General features: G+C 45.2%; 1 pseudogene; it reads left to right on the top strand.

The window, feature by feature from the left end:
* The first annotated feature begins 13,748 nt into the window (after positions 1 to 13,748).
* On the top strand, positions 13,749 to 14,406 carry LOC100354200 (small nuclear ribonucleoprotein-associated protein N pseudogene; annotated as a pseudogene).
* Positions 14,407 to 18,587: the final 4,181 nt, after the last annotated feature.

Here is an 18,587-nt window from a genome sequence, read left to right as displayed (position 1 = left end):
CTTAAATCTGTGAGTGGTGTCTTTGATCAGCCTGAACAATTCTCAGTCTCTACCTTCTCTCGTGAGTCTTCTCCTGGGACACAAATGTTGGGAATTTGCAGCAGAGTCTCTCCATCTCCTACACTCTCCTGTACATTGTTTTCATTTTTTCTCTCAATACTACACGCTCTATACAAGGTCCTCTATCCCAAGTTCTAGTTTATTATTTCTCCCTTATATCAGTGATATGTTGCATGTGTGGCCATTGCCTTTTTTTTTTTTTTTTTGACATGCAGAGTGGACAGTGAGAGAGAGAGACAGAGAGAAAGGTCTTCCTTTGCCATTGGTTCACCCTCCAACGGCCGCCACGGCCGGCGCACTGTGGCCGGCGCACCGCACTGATCCCATGGCAGGAGCCAGGTGCTTCTGCTGGTCTCCCATGGGGTGCAGGGCCCAAGCACTTGGGCCATCCTCCACTGCATTCCCTGGCCACAGCAGAGAGCTGACCTGGAAGAGGGGCAACCGGAACAGAATCCGGCGCCCCAACCGGGACTAGAACCTGGTGTGCTGGTGCCGCAAGGCGGAGGATTAGCCTAGTGAGCCGCGGTGCCGGCCTGGCCATTGCTTTTTAAGTTTCTGTTACAGTCTTTTTTATTTTCAGCTTGGTTCCTTTTCAGATATGATAGGCAACTTTTTGTAGTCTTATATCATTATGTTCAAAGTTACCTTTTATTTCTGAATACATGACAAGTATAGCTATTTTTTAACCTGGGTCTGGTAGATGAAATCTGTGTCAATTGATTTCTTCTCTCCACAGTTTTGTTCTTTCTTATTCCCTTGATTTTTGTTTATATTTATCTCTATATATTTTGTGTATTTTTGAAAGATGGAAGCGAGGGGAGGGAGGGAGAGAGAGAAAGAGACAGAGACAGGAATGTTCCATCTGCTGTTTTATTACTCAAATGGTTGCAATACCAGGGCTGTAGTAAGCCAGGACCCAGGAACTTCATCTAGGTCTCCCACGTGGGTGGCAGGGGCCCAGCCACCTGAGTGGCCATACAAGGTACACATTAGCAGGAGACTGGAATCAGGAGTGGGACTGAGACTGGAATGCAGGCATCCAGTATCCAATGCAGGTGTCCCAAGGGCTGTCACAGCTTCTGTGCCCAATGCCTGTCCCTCTTGTTTGCCTCGGATGGGACAACTTGTCACCGACCCTAACTTATTTGTGGGGGTATTCGGAAGCGTGCTTTGGATGTGTCCTCCTCCAAAGGGGCCTTATTTTGCTTTTGCCAAGTTCCTTGGGCCAGCACCCTGTAGCGCAGCCACAGCAGCCGCAACTCGTCAAGGACTGTTTAGCTCCTTTTCTTTTGTTTTCTTCTGCTGTACTCGGTGCCAACACAGACTTCCACGCAGTCCTCAGAGGCAGGTCTAGCTCTGGTTGGTGCCTAAGTGGCGTGCTCAGTAGCTCGGGGAGGGTAGCTATAAGACTCTCAGCTGCTCTGGATCCCGGCCAGCCCCAGGGACCTCAGAGGTACTGACAGATGCCCTCAGGGGTTTTGGGCGACCCCCTGGTCTTCTTATCATTTTAATGGCTGCACCAAATGCCCGCCCCCCACCAAGGTTATACTTTCAGAGGAGGTGAGACAGAGGCTTTCCCCATGCCCCCGAAAACCGACCCCATCCGTGAGTGTCTCCGCAGAGAGTGGCTTTGTGACATATTTGGCAAGAGTCGTCTTCAGGATTCTTCATGTGCTCACTTCCTCCTGGCGTCTCTGGGCCCAGACCCTCCTGCCGCCTGCATTCTGTCATCTCTCTCGTGTTCTCCCTCCATTCTGTGCCCTGCTCCCTCTCACACCTGGAGGGGAATAAGGCTCACAGCAGCCGCCAGCACGCCCAGGCTGGAGCAGGATCTTCTTCCAGAGAAGGAAAACAGCACACACACAAATATCTATTCGTACGACTTCCAAACTTCACGGCACCCATGTGGAAAACCCCCCACGGCAAGCCAATGATAAACATTTCCTGATGACTTTTTTTATGCGCTGGAGTCATGTAAAGTTCTGGAAAGAAAGAGATAAAAATGACACTATCCCTATTATAAAGATGCTTGAGCTTATGATGATGAAGTCATTAAAAGATTACAGGGATAGTTTGTCCTCATCAACATAGTCAGAGCGACTGTCCTCTGCAAAGACTTTATACAATCTGCTTTAAAAAAAAAAAAAAAACAGCAAGATTGGGCAAGCTAGAAATTCCAGTTGCAGCAAGAAGAGCAGTGTTAAGCACAGACTTCAGAAGCCTACAGCCGCACGGTGAGACAGGTGCATGGTGCGAGTTCATCCTGCAGGGGTCAGCACAGTGCTTGCCCAAGCGGCCCCTGCCTGTGTTCAGTGGGTGGAGAAGCACCCCAAGGGACACCAGTGAGAAGCGTGAGCTGACATAACGACTTAGGAGCCCCAGATTGGCCAGGAATCGTGGCCCAGCAGGCTGAGCCTGCACTTGGGATGCCCGCATCCCATATGGGAGTGCCTGGCTCAGGTCCTGGCTACCTGCTAATGTTCCTGGGAGGCAGCAGGTGATAGCCCAAGTACTTGGATCCCTGCCACCTCTGTGTTCCTGGCTTCTGAAGCAGTGGATGGAAGGGATGTCTCTCTTTCTCACTCTCCCTCTCTCAGTCTTTCAATAAATAACTGGTTTTTTTTAAAGAGTCCTAAATTCAGAGAAGCATCAGTGTTGCTTTGGGCATTAGTGGAGAAGGCAGAAAGGCCAGAAATTTAGCCATATACCTTCCAGCAGTCAAGACTAGAGCGAAGATGGCTCTTAGCGCATTTCTGGGACATTTTTAACAGACCAGATAGATTTCCATTGCCTCATTTCTACCACCACCAGTTGCAATTTGCTGAAAAGCTAGTGCATACAACAGAACCTTGAGTAGCACCAGTGAGCTAAGACTGAGTGAGCGCTTTAGCCCGGGACAATGCAGTGGAATTGTATCACACACGCTTTTGAATGTACACAGATTGAGCTATTTGAGCTCAAAAATAATTTAAACAATGTTAGACATTCCTCTTTCATTGTCACAGAATGAGCACAAGCTGGAAATGACTATGTTGTTCCCTCAGAACGCCTCAGTTCCCCTCTACTTAGCCTCATGTGAACCTGTTGCCTCACTGATGAGGTTCTGGGTTTTTTAAATGGGCTGTTTTCCTAAATGCATTCATCTGTCATCTACTGCTTACCCCAGGAAACACACACAGAGATAAAAATGCATGTGTTGGACTTCCAGAAGACAGCCGTCCCCCAGTCTCCAGCACGGCCCCTCCCTAAGGACATTGTTAGAGACTATTTTGGTGTAATTTTGTGTGTAGTAAATGTAGAACCCAAACCTTGATTCTATGACTCTACCATCAGTACAAAATCTATCTTTTTTGTTGTAGTTGCAAAAATGCAGTTTAGACAACCAACCGGCAAATTGCAGATGCTAAAAGGGGAGTTTACCATGGAGAATTCAGCGTGACCGGGCGTGGAAGGGCTGCTCCGCCAAGGCGCTGTGATGGCTGCTAGGGGGTGGGGAGGATTCCTGCTGTTCCACAGCCTTCCCCGCCTGTATTGAGTGCTATCAAAAAGGCCCAATCAAAGGCAAAAGCAGCCCAGAGGAGGGAGGGATCCCCTCTCTACAGGAGACTGAGGAAGGCCTGATGGAGAAGGGGACACTTTAGAAAGGGCAGACTTCAGGGGCTGGTGCTGTGGCACAGCAGGTTAAGCTGCTGCCTGTGATGCTAGCATCCCATATGGGCACCGGTTCAAGTCCCGGCTGCTCCACTTCCAATCCAGCTCCTTGCTAAAGTGCCTGGGAAAGCAGTGGAATACAGCATTGCACCCATGTGGGAGACCCAGATGAGGCTCCCGGCTCCTGGCCCAGGCCTGGTTGTTGAGGACATTTGGCAAGTGAACCAGCAGACAGAAGGTCTCCTCTCTCTCTCTCTCTCTCTCTGTCTCTTCCTCTCTCACTGTAACTCTGCTTTTCAAATAAATCTGAAGTTGATATAACTTGTCCAAGGATATAATACATGGTAGAGCTCCCAGCACCCAGACAGGTGTTGTTAGGTGACAGCCCTACCTGTTCATGGGGTTTCCCTCTCTTCTTCCTGTACTGCGTCCCCTGTAGCACCCAGCTCAGAAGCAAATGTCTAAAGAAACGGCCAGGGGGCCAGTGCAGTGGCATTAGCGGGTAAAGCCTATGGGCCACATATAGGCACTGGTTCTAGTCCCAGATGCTCCTCTTCCAATACAGCTCCCTGCTAATACAGCAAAGGATAGCCCAAGTGTTGGGGCCCCTGCACCCATGTGGGAGACCTGGAAGAAGTTCCTGGCTGTGGCTTCAGACTGGCCCAGCTCCAGCCATTGCAGTCATTTGAGGAGTGAACCAGCAGATGGAAGATCTCTGTCTCTCTGCCTCTGCCTCTCCCTCTCTGTAACACTGACTTTCAAATAAAATAAATAAATCTTTAATAAATAATTTTTTTTTTACATTTTAGTAGAGAAAGGGCCAAGAAGATGCAGGCTGGAGGAGGGGGTTGAGGTGTGGTTGGCAGAAAACTGGCACAAATTTTCAGTCTGAAAGAGGCCCGATGTAAATCCTATGTAAAGCTTTTTTTAAAAGGTTTGTTTATTTATTTGAAAATCAGAGTTACAAAGAAAGAGAGAGAGAGAGAGAGAGAGAGAGAGAGAGAGAGATCTTTCATCCACTGGTTCACTCCCCAGATGGCTGCAATGGCAAGGTCTGAGCCAGGCAGAAGCCAGGAACCAGAGCTTCTTCCAGGTCTCCCACATGAGTGCAGGGACCCAAGCACTTGAACCATTTTCTGCTGCTTTTCCCAGGCACATTAGCAGGGAGCTGGATCAGAAGTGGAGCAGCCAGGACAGGAACCGGTGTCCATATGGGAGGCCAGCATCACAGGCAGTGACTTTACCCACTACGCCACAGCACTGGCCTCCCACATAAAGATTTTTAGCCTCTCTTGTATTGGAGTTGAGAATAAGGTCTTCATCAGGACCCAATCTGCTCCATGAATATTTAATAATTGATTGCCAGAAAACTCAAGTTTTTCTTAGAATATAATATATATATCCATATATGATATAATAATAAACACTGTTAGATACATAGTGTTATGTATGAAATTCGGGTAGCACACGGAGTAGCCCTTCAGTTTTTCTAATTCATCTACAGCAGCTGCTGTAGCTTGGGGTGCTCAGTAGACCCTTTGTATAGAGAATTCTCCACCCTCTGTTAGCCTGAGCTTGAGAGTGGCCCTGTGGCCTCAGTGAAACCCTCACAGTTTGTGCTGAACCCGGAGGGGGTGCTGGGGCTGCTCCTGGCTCATCAAGGAACTCACAGCTCAGAGGGCATGCACAGGGCAGTGAGGTGCACAGCTTTGGGGGGAGGAGCCAACGACAGGGCTGCTCACAGTACCTGCAGTTGCCTATGGCACTGGGCTGAGCCATAGATCTTTTTTTTTTTCTCTTAAGATTTGTTTATTTATTTGAAAGGCAGAGAGAGAGATTGATCTTCCATCTTCTGGTTCATTCTCCAAATGGCTGCAATGGCCAGAGTGGCCAGACCTGGGCCAATCTGAAGTCAGGAGCCAGGAGCTTCTTCTGGGTCTCCTACGTGGCACTTGGGCTGTCTTCCACTGTTTTCCCAGGCACATTAGCAGGGAGCTGGGTTGGAAGTGGAGCAGCTGGGACTTGAACCGGCATCCATATGGGATGCACTGGCCCCTGAACAAAAGATCTTACGGCAGGATCCTGGTGATGCCTCGCTCCCCAGCCAGTACCCTTCCAATTTCATATCTTTTTGGCTTAAGTTTTCCAGTGTCTGTGTCTGTTTTCAATCAAAAGCACCTCCTAGCACTTATCCAATAACCTGCCGTCACCACAATGCTGCCTGGTCCTCTCACCAGCGGCTTGGAAACCTGAAGGGAAACCCCAAGTGTCACACTGGTTTTAACAAATGCCACAGCAAGGTTGGGACAGCAGGTAGCCGTTCCCAGCTGGGCTTGGGTTTGGTTATTGTTTCTGGAAATAATGCTCTTTTCTCTCTAACTACATGTGAGCAGCCAAAGAGAATGGAACGTGCAACCTGACCCCAGGCTCTGTACAGCTCAGCTGGCTTCTTGGCTCATTTTTCACTTTAGCTGAAGCCGGGTCAGACCAGCCAGGTGGAATGTTCATAAAAACCAGAGGCTTTGTGGGAACGTTTCCTTTAAGGTCAGGGTAATTTACAATCTGTCCAGAGAAGCTTTTAGAGATGTAGAATGTGATTGCAATCCACAACACGCTCTCATTCCCCTGGCCTCCTACCAGCAATTGATTCTGGCACGCTTCCCTCGGGTGCAAAGTGACTCTGTCAGCAATCTCTGTTTCTTTTTTCACACATTGGGGTCCCCCCCCCACGGAAGTATTAATGCCTCTTTAATGTTCTTTTAGGAGAGGTTAAATACAGTTATCACCAACCTTTGGGGTTTCATATCTGCCTGCTATTTTCTACTGCTGGGCAATTAGCACTCATGTAGAGTGCAAGATTTTTTTTTTCCCCTCTGAAATTACCTGCTCTTGGTTGCTCTAGGTGCCAGGTGCCCCTCAAGGAAAACCAGGGCTAAACAAAGCACTCAGATCTGCCTGGCGCTGGCAGCATGCACCTTCCTCTCTCTGCACCCTTGTGTCTCTCTTTTGTACATCAGGGACAGATAATGCTAACGCTGTCACCAAACTGACACCTTGCAGCTGGACTTCCAACAGATGCACAGAACACAGCGCCTTCCATAGAGTGACCAAAGCAGACAAAGAGGGTGGGTGGCTCACCTTTATACATGGCCACTGGAGTTGCCCTAACTTTCAGGGCATTGAGTGTGAGACTTAATAGTGCCCATTGCCTAATACAATGCTTGGTAATCTCCTTAAATGCATGCTCCCTTTGGTTAAATATAAAAACCTCTCCTGCCCTTTCTATAAAACACTACATTTTTCACAGATTCCCAGACATCAAATAGAAGTTAAACTTCGTTTTCTTTAAAGTTATTATTCATTTCAAAAGTTTGCCAACATGGAAGCATATTGAATATTCCCGTGATAAATGAGTAGGCTCCCTGGAGATTTTTGTCAGCTGTAAATGAAGGCTACTCTGGTTAACAGTCACGGATGACGGTGAATTTGTAAGGGTGGTGGGCCCAGCAGCCATTCTCAACCTGCTTCTCCTTACCGTAATACTCACTAGCTTTTCCATATTTCTTTGCAGTGAGAAATGGCCTTGTGACATGGTTCTGATTGCAATGATGTGCAAATAAGAGGCTATTCCAGAAAGTTCTTGGAAAAATGGAACAGAAATCTGTGCAAGTTTTCTTCCTAATACACATTTCCATGAACTTTTTCAATACCTCTTGAATGCATGGATTTCACAATTTTTTGGGACCAAAATGAAGTCATTGTTAAATTCAGTTCTTCTCCAAACCTTTTGAAGTGTACTCGTGGAAGTCTGCTTGTTAGGGATTCTGGGAAAACCTTTGCTTATGTAGGAAAGGGGGCAGACGCAGCTGGCTCCAGCTCCTGGGACGTGGGAATGTGTACCACCTCTAGCAACCCCAATGATACCCAGCTCATGGATTGCTACAAGGGTTATAAAGCTAATATATTTGAGATGAGTTACCTTTTTAAAAACATTAACCCAACTGTGTTCATTTCTTGTGGCTGTAATAAATCCTGAGGTGGTCTACTTTATAAAGAAAGGAGATTTATTTAGCCAACTGACTTGAAGGCTCCACGTCCAAGATCAGGAGGCTCCGTGTGGTTGGCCTTGGTGAGCTCCTCATGGTAGAGGGAGTTTCAGTGGCCGGAGGGAATACAGAAGAGCTCACCTGATGACACAAGAAGCCAGAGAGGTCCAGGGACCAAGCTTGTTCCTTTCGTAACTCACAGGATCTAACTAGCACTCATGAGAACTTCAGCCATCTTTTCCAAAAATAATGCCCCAGATAACCTAATTACCTCCCTCCAGGCCCCACCTCCTACATGTTCCAACTCCTCTCGACACCACCACACTGGAAGCACATGAGCCTTTGAGGGCCACACCTGAGCCATATCCAAAAGGCAGCACTACTTTTTGTTTTGCATCTGGTATTTCCTTTTACCATTTGTTCTAAAACTCCCCTCAACCCCATTCCTCTATTCATGGTCACCTATTTCATAATTATTAACCCAAGGGTGAGCTGTACTGTTGCAAACAGACATGCAAGGTACCCTTCTCGTCACTGAGTACGTGAGGGTAGGAAAAGAAAGGACACAGGAACTAGATTAGAGAATCGGTAATAATTCAAGATGTTTTCAAATTTGTAAAAGCAGTGCTTGACTTTCATTTCCAGAAAAAATGGAGTAGATGTAATTTTTTCTTAAGTATAATATACAAGCTGGGGAGCTTAGGACCAAATAATGAGACAACAGTGAGACCCCTGGGTTTCCTTATGTGCTGTCTCGGACTTGAAGCTGAAGAAATCAGCATTCTGAAACACAAACAAAAATCGTCCTGGTGAAATTCTGTTCTCAATGACCAAAGGACCAAGAAAGGGAGAGCCTACCAAGACCAAGAACTTCTAGGTGATGGTTCTATTCTAGTTCAGGAGCACCGGGGAGAGGGGGGTACCCTGCTGCCACACCCCGTTCATGCCAGCCATGACCAAAGAGTGAACCTAGACTCCGCTCTTACTAAACCATAACAGTGTCCCAACACTCCTGCTGGGACGGAAGCAGAGGGGCCAAGGACAGAACTGTTAATCCCCGCTAGAGGACAAACAGGCCCATCCTTCCCCAGAGTCAGCTTCAGATGTGGACTTCCGTCCCCATGAGCAATGAAGCGTTCTTCCACCACGCAGCTGTGTAGCAGAGAAACCTAATGACGGCCTAGCAGAGAGAAGGCTGTCCTCCCTCCATGGCGTCACAGAGGCCATGTGGAAAAGAGTAAGGAGGCGCTCCCACGGCTCCCAGCCAAGGAGGTGGCAGCGGAGGCCCAGTGGGAAGCTGGGGCTTCTCCCCCCATGCAGCAGTAACAAGGAACTCACCCACCTGTCCTCAGATGTCACAGGAGGCTGAGGGGGGACCCTGGGCTTAACACCTGCACCTGCAATAATGAGATGCCCTTACACTCATCCTTGACTGCTGGAGCAATGTCAAAGCCAGCTAAAGAAGAAGGTCCAGATAGGATACAGTCCAGCGTAACACCCCACACACCCAGGTTTCAATTAAGTGCCATGCACTGGGGCTGGTGCTGGGGCACAGTGGATAAGCTCCCACGTGCGAAGCCAGCATCCAATATTGGGGTGCTGGTTTGATTCCTGGCTGCTCCGCTTGGATCCAGCTCGAGAAGGCTGGGGAGGGGGCTTAATTGTCTGGGCCCCTGCCATCCATGTGGGAGACCAGGATGGAATTCTGGACTCCTGGGTTTGGTCTGGTCCAAACTCTGCTATTGCAGCCGTTTGGGAAGTGAACAAGTGGATGGAAGATATTTCTCTCTCTCCTTTCTCTCTACGTATTTGTTTCCCTCTCTATGATGCTATGATTTTCAAATAAATAAAAAAATAGAATATTTAAAAAAAATATCAGATATCGGAGCTGGCACTGTGATGTAATGGTAAAGCAGCCGCTTGCAGTAGTGCCTGCATCCTATGTAGGTGCTGATTTGAGTCCCAGCTGCTCCTCTTCTGATCCAGCTCTCTGCTGTGGCCTGGGAAAGCAGTAGAGAATGGCCCAAGTCCTTGGGCCCCTGCACCTGCATGGGAGACCCGGAAGAAACTCCTGGCTCCTAACTTCAGATTGGCCCAGCTCTGGCCATCACAACCATTTGGGAAGTGAATCAGTGGATTGAAGACTCTCTCTCTCTCTCTCTCTCTCTTAACTGTGCCTTTCAAATAAATAAATTAATATAAAAAATCACATATCAATAGGCACCAACACCAAGCTGCCAGCGATTTTAGGATCGTATGATAAAGATTTTAAATCAGCCATCATAAAAATGCTTTAAAAGCAATTACAAACATACTTGAAACAAAAGTAAAATGTCTCAGAAAAGTAAAATGAAAATATCACCAGAGAAATATAAAGTTGAACCAAATATAAATTTTAGAACTGAAAAATATAATGACTGAAATTTATAAAAACTTCAGTGGATGGAGTCAACAGCAAAACGAAGAGGGCAGAAGAAGGCCAGGGAAGTGTTAGCTAGAACATCAGTAACCACGCATTCGGAATGACAAAGGGCGAGCAGACTGAACACAACTTTAATAGGGCCGCAGGGACCCTGAGATCATAACAAAAAAGTCTTCCCAGTCCTGGAAGGAGAAGAGAAAGAGGATAAGGTGGGAAAATGACTGAAAGAAATAACACTGAAAATTTCTCAAGCTGGGCACTGTGCATAAGCCTGCAGACCCAAAAAGCTGAGAGAATGGTAGACAGGATGAACCCAAGCAGACCCACAGCAAGGCCAGATCATGCCCAAGCCTTTGCAAACTAAAGACAAAAAATCTTGAAAGCGGCAAGAGAGCCTGGCACTTCAAGTAAAGGGGAGCGGATCTGAATGAGCAGATTTCTCAGTAGCAGCCATGCAGACCAGAGGAAAGGAGCACATCTGTAAGTGTGAAAGAACAAACCACCAACCCAGAATCCTCGAGCCACCACAAACAGTCTTTGGGATTGAAGGGGAAAACGATAGAAAACTAAGGTAATGTGTCAGCATTATCAGGACTGCTCCGAAATAACGGCAAAGGGAAGTTCTCTAGACGTAAAGGAGATAACAAAACGGGGAAACTTGAAGTAACAGGAAAGAATCAACACGGTGAGCGCTGGAATGGGTCAGCACAAGAGCCCCCCCCCCCTTTCCGTTTGCATTTGTTGTGATGTGAACGACTTTGAAGCTCTTTTCACGTCGGGAGGGGACTTGTGCATGTCTTTTTCTGTGAACTGTCTCCTCTTAGACATTTTTATATTTTGTCTACAGAATTATTGGCTTTTCCTCAGTTTTTAGGTGCTCTTTATATATTAATCTTCCTTTGTGATACTCATTGAAAACACTTTTCATTAACCTTTTTATTTCTTTTATTTACAAATTTCATTTATTTTATTTATTTGGAAAGGCAGGGAGGGAGAGGGAGAGGGGGAGGGGGAGGGAAAAGGAAAAAAAGAGGGGGAGGGGAGGGGGAGGGAGAGGGGAGGGAGAGGGGGAGGGAGGAGGAGGGAGGGAAAGGGGGGAGGGGAGGGGAGGGAGGGGGGAAAGGGAGGGAGGAGGAGGGAGGGAAAGGGGAGAGGGGGAGGGAGAAGGAGGGAAGAAAAGGGAGAGAGAGAGAGAGAGAGAGAGAGAGAGGGAGGGAGGGAGGAACTCCCATCCACTGGCTCACTTCCCAAATGCTCCTAACAGTGAGAACTGGGCCAGGTGAGCCAGAAGGCAGGAGCTCCTCCTGGGCCTCCTGTACTTGAGCCATCACCTGCTGTCTCACAAGGTGCATGTGAGCCGGAAGCTGGGATAGGAGCACACCAGGACTTGAACCCAGGCCTCAGACGTGGAGTACAGTTGTCCCATGCAGTATCTTAAATGCCGCACCAAATTCCTGCCTTGCTCTTTTTTTTTCCTAGAGCATCCTGAGTAATTTTGTGCATTTATTCTTCTAAATTTATAATCAACTTCTTAGCTCCAGAAAGAAAAATTGCATTTTTGTTAGTGTTACATTAAATTTGCAAATTGGGAAGACTTAACATAACATGATGTTGAGTGTTTCTATTCAAATACAAAGTATATTATTTTATTTGTTTATTTCTTCCTGTGCCCTGCAGAAGTGGTTAACAGTTTTCTTCACATAGGTTTTTGGGTTTCTTGTTAATTTTATGAGCAAGTACTTTTTGGGGGGCTATTGTAAGAAGTGACTGTTTTTTAGTATTTTGTTTAGTCAACATCTATATACTGCTTAAGGCTTTGATTTTATAAACTAATATACTAAAGTTTCTTTTTGAACTTCAAATCAATTTTGCATCAGATTAATACAGCTACACCAGCTTTCTTTGAGGTGGTGTTTGATAGATGCAAAGTTATAGTCTGGAATTTGCTATCTAAGGGTAGGCTAGCAGGCTGAAAACAAGCATAATTTCCCCATTATAGTCTTTTATATTTGCTTAAAATAGTCTGCAGGCATAACTACTTCACTAGGAAGCCTTAAAGTATTCTTAAGGTATTCAACTAACTGGATGAAGCCCATATCTCATTATTTAAGGTAATTTTGAGGTCAACTGATTGTAAATGTGAAATTTGTCTATGAAATATCTTTACAGTGACATCTAGTCTTAATGTTTGGCCAATAACTGGGCATTGTGGTCCAGCCAAGTTGAAACATAAAATGAACATTTACAACCAATTGAAAGACATTGGGGTCTGTCGCTCCCCTTCTTCGTGGAGGAACGACACAGGACCCTGCGCTGTTCTTTTGTCTGCTCGGCCCTCCCCGGGTTTGCTGCTGGTTCTTCCTGGGTTGGCTACCATCCCTTCCACCTCTGTGGAAGGGCGGTTCCCCCTGCCACTTTCCCCACTTCCGCGGGGGAGCGGCACACCGCCGGCCGGCTCTCTCGGGGGCTGCTCAGGTATTCCCTTTAGATGTTCCTGGTGCATGTTGTCTCTCTCCTCCTTTATAGTCCTCTTCCGCCAATCCCAACTCGGCTGCCCACACGCCGAGTATGCTGCTCTCCTCCAATCAGGAGCAGAATCAGCTCCTGCAGGTCATCACTCAAGTTGGCAAGAGACAGCTGCGTAGAAGCTGTTTCCTCCTCTCCCAGCGCCATATTGTGGGAGAGCAGATGCATAGAATAAGTCTTAATTCCAGTAACTTAGTCTAGTCCGAGTTGCTCCCCACAGGGGTCATTTCTCATTTTTGATTGTTGAAAATAAAAATTTTGTGAATAATCAAAAAAGTTTTCTAGATGTTTGGAATGGAAGCAAATCTTATATGACCATCTGATGTCATTCTAAATGTAGAGAGAATATTTAAGATGAAAGGGAGATAAGGCTTTGCACTACATTTGAACTGGTAAATCAATAACCTCAGTGGATTGCAGTTGTTGTGTATAAATAAAGTAATACCTAGATCAACCACTAACAAGCTATACAAAGAGATACACTCAAAAAACGCTATGAAGAAATCAAAATGTAACTCTGAAAAAATATTCAAGTAACTCACAGAAATTGAAGGAAAAGGAAACAGTGACATGAAAAACAGAATAAACAGGAAACAAAAAATTAAATGATAGACTTAAGTCTTAACAGAAATAATTACATTAAACATTAATGGCCTAAACACAGTAATTAAAAGATAAAGATTGGCAGAATGAATCAAAAATTGTGTTCCCAGGCTGGCATTGTTGTGCAGCAGGTTAACCTGCCACTTGGCAATACTGGCATCCCATATGAGCACCAGTTAGAATCTTGGCTGCTCCACTTTTGATCCAGCTCCCTGCTAATATGCCTGGGAAGGCAGTGAAAGATAGTCCAAGTACTTGGGTCCCTGCCACCTATGTGAGAGACCTGGATGGAGATCCAGGCTCCTGGCCTAGCCTAGCTCCAGCTGTTGCAGTCACACAGGGAGTGAACCAGCAGTTGAAAGACCTCTCTCTCTCTCTCTCTGCAATTCTACCTTTCAAATAAATAAATAAATAGATAAATCTTAAAAAAAGAATGCAAGATGCTACAGCACATCAACTATAGAATAAGATGTATCCTGCAAGGTGGCTGAATCGTAATTGGCATCTTTAAAGCTTTTGACAAGCATATGAATTAAATCTTCTGTGATAGTGATGAGTTCAGAAAGATAAAGCCAACGAATGCAAAGCAACCAGAGCATGAAGATTTGGTTCTGGTGTTGCTGTGTGGGGAGAACTTGGTATTTGAGGGGCCAGTTCCCGAAGACACTGGCATGGCTTGGATACCACGTCCTGGAGTTGCAGGAGGCCCTGGGGTTGAGCAGGGCTGCTGACAGAGGAGGACCAGCTGAAGTCACAATTCCCCAGCCTCTTGCTAGATTATCAGGCCCCATCTGAGAAATTGAGAGCCATCACTGCAGACAATGCCACAGGGAAGAGGCACCATAGCAGCTGTTGCTGTTGCTGCTACTGCCAGCATTGCTGGAGACCTGGGAGACTCTACACATGCCTATAAACAGAGCAATCCCACCTCCTGGCATTATGGCTCCTCTACCAGGTATGAGACCACCCACATGTCCACCAGTTGGGCTTCTTCTTGCTCAAGGGACACCAATAGGCATGTCCCTTCCAGGAATGAGACCCCCTCCACCAGGAATTAGAGGCCCACCTCCCTCAGGAAGGTGCCTGCCAAGACCCTAGGATACAGTCCATCAAAATCAGTAGCTTTGTTTTTCCCTGCAATGCATCTTGTGAAATTGTGCAGCATATGCATGAGCTTCCTGTCCCCACTTTCTGCCTTAATAATAGCTAATAATAAATGTTATGAGCAATTTAGAAAATAAAAACCATCTGGAAAACCTTCAGCTAACATAATCTTTGACAGTGAAAGATTAAAGTTTCCCTCTGATAGTGGAAATGAGGCATGTCCACCTTCATCACTCTTACTGAACATAGTGCTAGAAGTTCTAACCCATGCAATAAGATAAGAAAAGGAAATGAAAGTATTCATGTTGGAAAGGAAGACTAAAATTGTCATTGTCCTATTTTCAGATGATGAACTGTAGAAAATCTCAAGGGATCTTCATAAAAACTACAGTTGGGCCGGTGCTGCAGCTCACTAGCTTCCGCCTGCGGCGCTGGCACCCTGGGTTCTAGTCCCAGTTGGGGCACTGGATTCTGTCCCGGTTGCTCCTCTTCCAGTCCAGCTCTCTGCTGTGGCCCGGGAGGGCAGTGGAGGATGGCCCAAGTGCTTGGGCCCTGCACCTGCATGGGAAACCAGGAGGAAGTGCCTGCCTCCTGGCTTTGGATCGGCACAGTGCACCAGCCATGGCAGCTATTTGGCAGGTGAACCAATGGAAGGAAGACCTTTCTCTCTGTTTCTCTCTCTCACTGTCTAACTCTAACTCTGCCTGTCCAAAAAAAAAAAAAAAAATACAGTTGATTTCAGCAAAGTTGTAGGACACAAGATAAACATAAAATTCAATTTATTGCTATGTACTAGAAATGGACATAAGGACCTTGAAATTAGAATTGCTTAAAAATTAAATAGTTGTAAATATAGAAAAACATGTATAGGATTTATATGCTGATACCTACAAAAAGCTGATTAAATTAATCATGGAAGATCTAAAGAAATGGCAAGTTATAGAGATATACCAGGTTTATGAATAGGAAGACTCAATATAATAAACATATAAATTGTGCTCAAATTGATATAGAGGTTTAATGCAATTCCTATCAAAATTCCAGCAAAGTATTTTATAGATATAGGAAACATTATTCTAAAATTTTTGTAGAAAGGCAAAGAAACTAGAATGACTAAAACAAATTTGCAAAAAAAAATAAGTGAGGAATAAGTCTACCTAATTTGGAGATATAATATTATATAGCTATAGTAGTCAAGACTATACATACAGATAAGTGGAACAAAGAGAAAACCCAGAAATTAATGCACACAAATATATTCAGCCAATTTTAAAATTTTTATGTATGTGTATTTATTTGAGCGATGGAGAGAGAGAGAGAGAGAAAGAGGGAGCCCTTCCATCTCTAGGTTCATTCCCCCAAATCCTGTGATGACTGGGGCCAGGCTAAGGCCAACTCTGGGAGCCAGAAACTCAATCCAGACCTCCCACATAGGTAGCAGGAACCTAGTCACTGCAGGGATGATCACCTACTGCCTCCCAGGGTCTGCATTAGCAGGAAGCTGGAGTAAGAAGCTGGACTGGGCATCAAACCCAGATGCTGAGCCAAGGGACTCCACGATGTTGAATCAAGGCATGGGCATCTTAACTGGTGTCTTAACTACTAGGCCAATGCCCACTCCTGCCCAGCTGATTTCTGACAAGGGCGCAAAAATAATTCAATGGAAGAAAGAACTTTTTTTAACAAGTGCTGCTGGCATAGAAACAATAAAAGCAAAGCAAAGCAAAGCAAAAAGAACCTCACTCTAAGCCCCACACTTTGTAAAACATTAACTCAAAATATATGTGAATTTAAATGTAAACATTTTAGAAGAAAAGGAGAAAAATCTTCAAATCTAGAGATAGGGAAACTTCTTAGACTTCACACCAAATGCACAATTCATAAAAGGAAAATTCAATAAATTGGACTTCATCAAATTAAAAAAAACCTTTGCTTTGTGAAAGACTGTGTTAAGAGGATAAAAAGACAAGCTACAGATTGGGAGGAATATTTGTATAGCACATATCTGAGACAGGGCTAGTAAATAGAATTTATAAAGAAGCTCCAAAACCCAATAGTCAAACAAGTAATCCTATTATAAGATGAGCAAAAAACACAGAGAGATTATAGAGAAGGCATATTAGCACATGAAAAGATGTTCGACATCATTAGACACCAGGGAAATCAGTGTGCAGTGGTAATAGATCATTACACACTGATCAGAATGGCTGAACTACTGACAAGGATGTGGAGACGCTGGCCCACTCGTACACTGCAGAAGCAATGCTAAATGACAAGGCCATTGTGGAAAACAGTCTGGCAGTTTCTTAAAAACTAAGAATGCAACTCATACAAAAGTAAGCAATTGTGCATCTGGACTTCTGGTCCATTGTGTGTTCTTACAAAAACCTACACATAAATGGTATAGCATGCTTATTTGTAAAATCACGAACCTTGAAACATTCCGGATGTCCATCCACAAGTGAGTGGTTAAACACGCGGGCACATACAGACCATGGAATAGTAACCAGCAATGAAAAGGGATTAACTATGGATGTGTGTCACAGCCTGGGTGAATCATCAGAGCATTATGCTGAATGGGGAAAAAAAGCCAATCCCAGAGGGTTATATCCTGTATGACTTCATACCATATGTATGTGTGACTTGGCAAGATTCTAGAAGTGGCAAATGGGCTAATAATTGCCAGGAGTTAAGGATGGGTGAGAGGTAGGAAGACCTGGTTATAAAGGTGTGTGTATGTGTGTGTGTGTGTATATATATATATATATATATATATATAAAGGTGTGTGTATATATATATATACACACACACACATATATATACCATATATATATATATATATATATATATCACCATATATAAGGGGTCACTGTGGCCATGGCAAGCCTCGGTGCCTTCACTGTAGCAGGGCCAATGTCTTAGCTACGTTGTTATAACAGAGTCTGACAAGGTTACTGGGCAAAAGGGTAAATAGATCCCTGGGTTCTTTCTTAGAGCTGCGTGTGAATTTAGAGTGACCACGAAAGGAAAGGTTTAATTAAATATATGCATATCAGTACTTTGTTCAAATAATGTACTTTGTTATATGTAAAGCAGCTTACATTAAATATGAACTACTGCCCTAGATGTTTAAATACATATCTTTATTTAACTTTCTACTTTGAATTACTGCTAGACCTACAGGAAAATTGCAAACTAACAGAATTTCCATATATCCTTTACCTCTACCCTCCCAATTGCTAACATCTTGTATAATCATAGTCCAATGACCAGAACTGGCATATTAACATTGTCCAATACCATTCACTAAGTAAAGACTCCATTCAAATGTCAGCAACTCCTCCACTCTTATCTTTCTTCATTCCAGGATCTCACGTTGTATTTAGTTGTCATTTCCCCCTGGTCTCTGACAGTCTCTGGTTGTCCCTCTGTCTGTGTCTGTTCTTCATGGCTTCAATACCTCCCAAGATGGGTTCTTTTATGGGAGGTCCTTCATTAGGAACCTGCCCAGGATATCCTTGAACTGGGCTGAACGTTTGTGTGATGAAGCCATCTGAAAGTTTCCAGCTTCTGAAATTTGGGAAGCATTCCTAGGCTAAGCACAGGTCGGGGAGGGCAGTCACGCTGCTTCTGGGTCCAGGAGAACAAAGTTCTTTGTCTCCTGAACTTCTAGGTGTATCTGTGAGGGGAAGACCACAGAAGCACCAGATAGATTCCTGGAGCCCAAGTGCTGAAGGAACTTGTGCCCTTTTTCTGCATGAAGGCTCAGCAGGGTTGGGATGAACAGTAGAGGGATGGGGACGGGTGTGAGGGGTGTTTGGGGTAGACAGGCTCATAGCTGACATGGTAGAATGATTTCCTGTGTGCCTGGGGTTGTTGGGAACAAGGGCACTGGCTACACAGTGAGCTCCCTGGACACACAGGGGAGGGGACCTCTCACTGAGAGGAGACAAGAGACACCAAGGACATTATGTAAGTCTGCCTTATTCTGCCCCAGAACGCAGATGCATTCTCCAAACTAGCTACTCATCCAGCAGGACAGGGGCTCCCCTGGGGATCTGCTTTAAATTCTAGAAAATAAAGGTTTTCTGAGCTGTTGAGCTGTTGCTTGGGAGTCATGTTCCCTGATAAGTAGAGAAGAAACGACGGTGGATATTATGCATAACGATGTAGG

The sequence above is a fragment of the Oryctolagus cuniculus genome, chromosome 4 (assembly GCF_964237555.1).
Source record: "Oryctolagus cuniculus chromosome 4, mOryCun1.1, whole genome shotgun sequence".
Lineage (NCBI taxonomy): Eukaryota > Metazoa > Chordata > Mammalia > Lagomorpha > Leporidae > Oryctolagus > Oryctolagus cuniculus.
The sequence above is the reverse complement of the archived record's forward strand: the minus strand, read 5'-3'. Positions and strand labels throughout refer to the sequence as shown.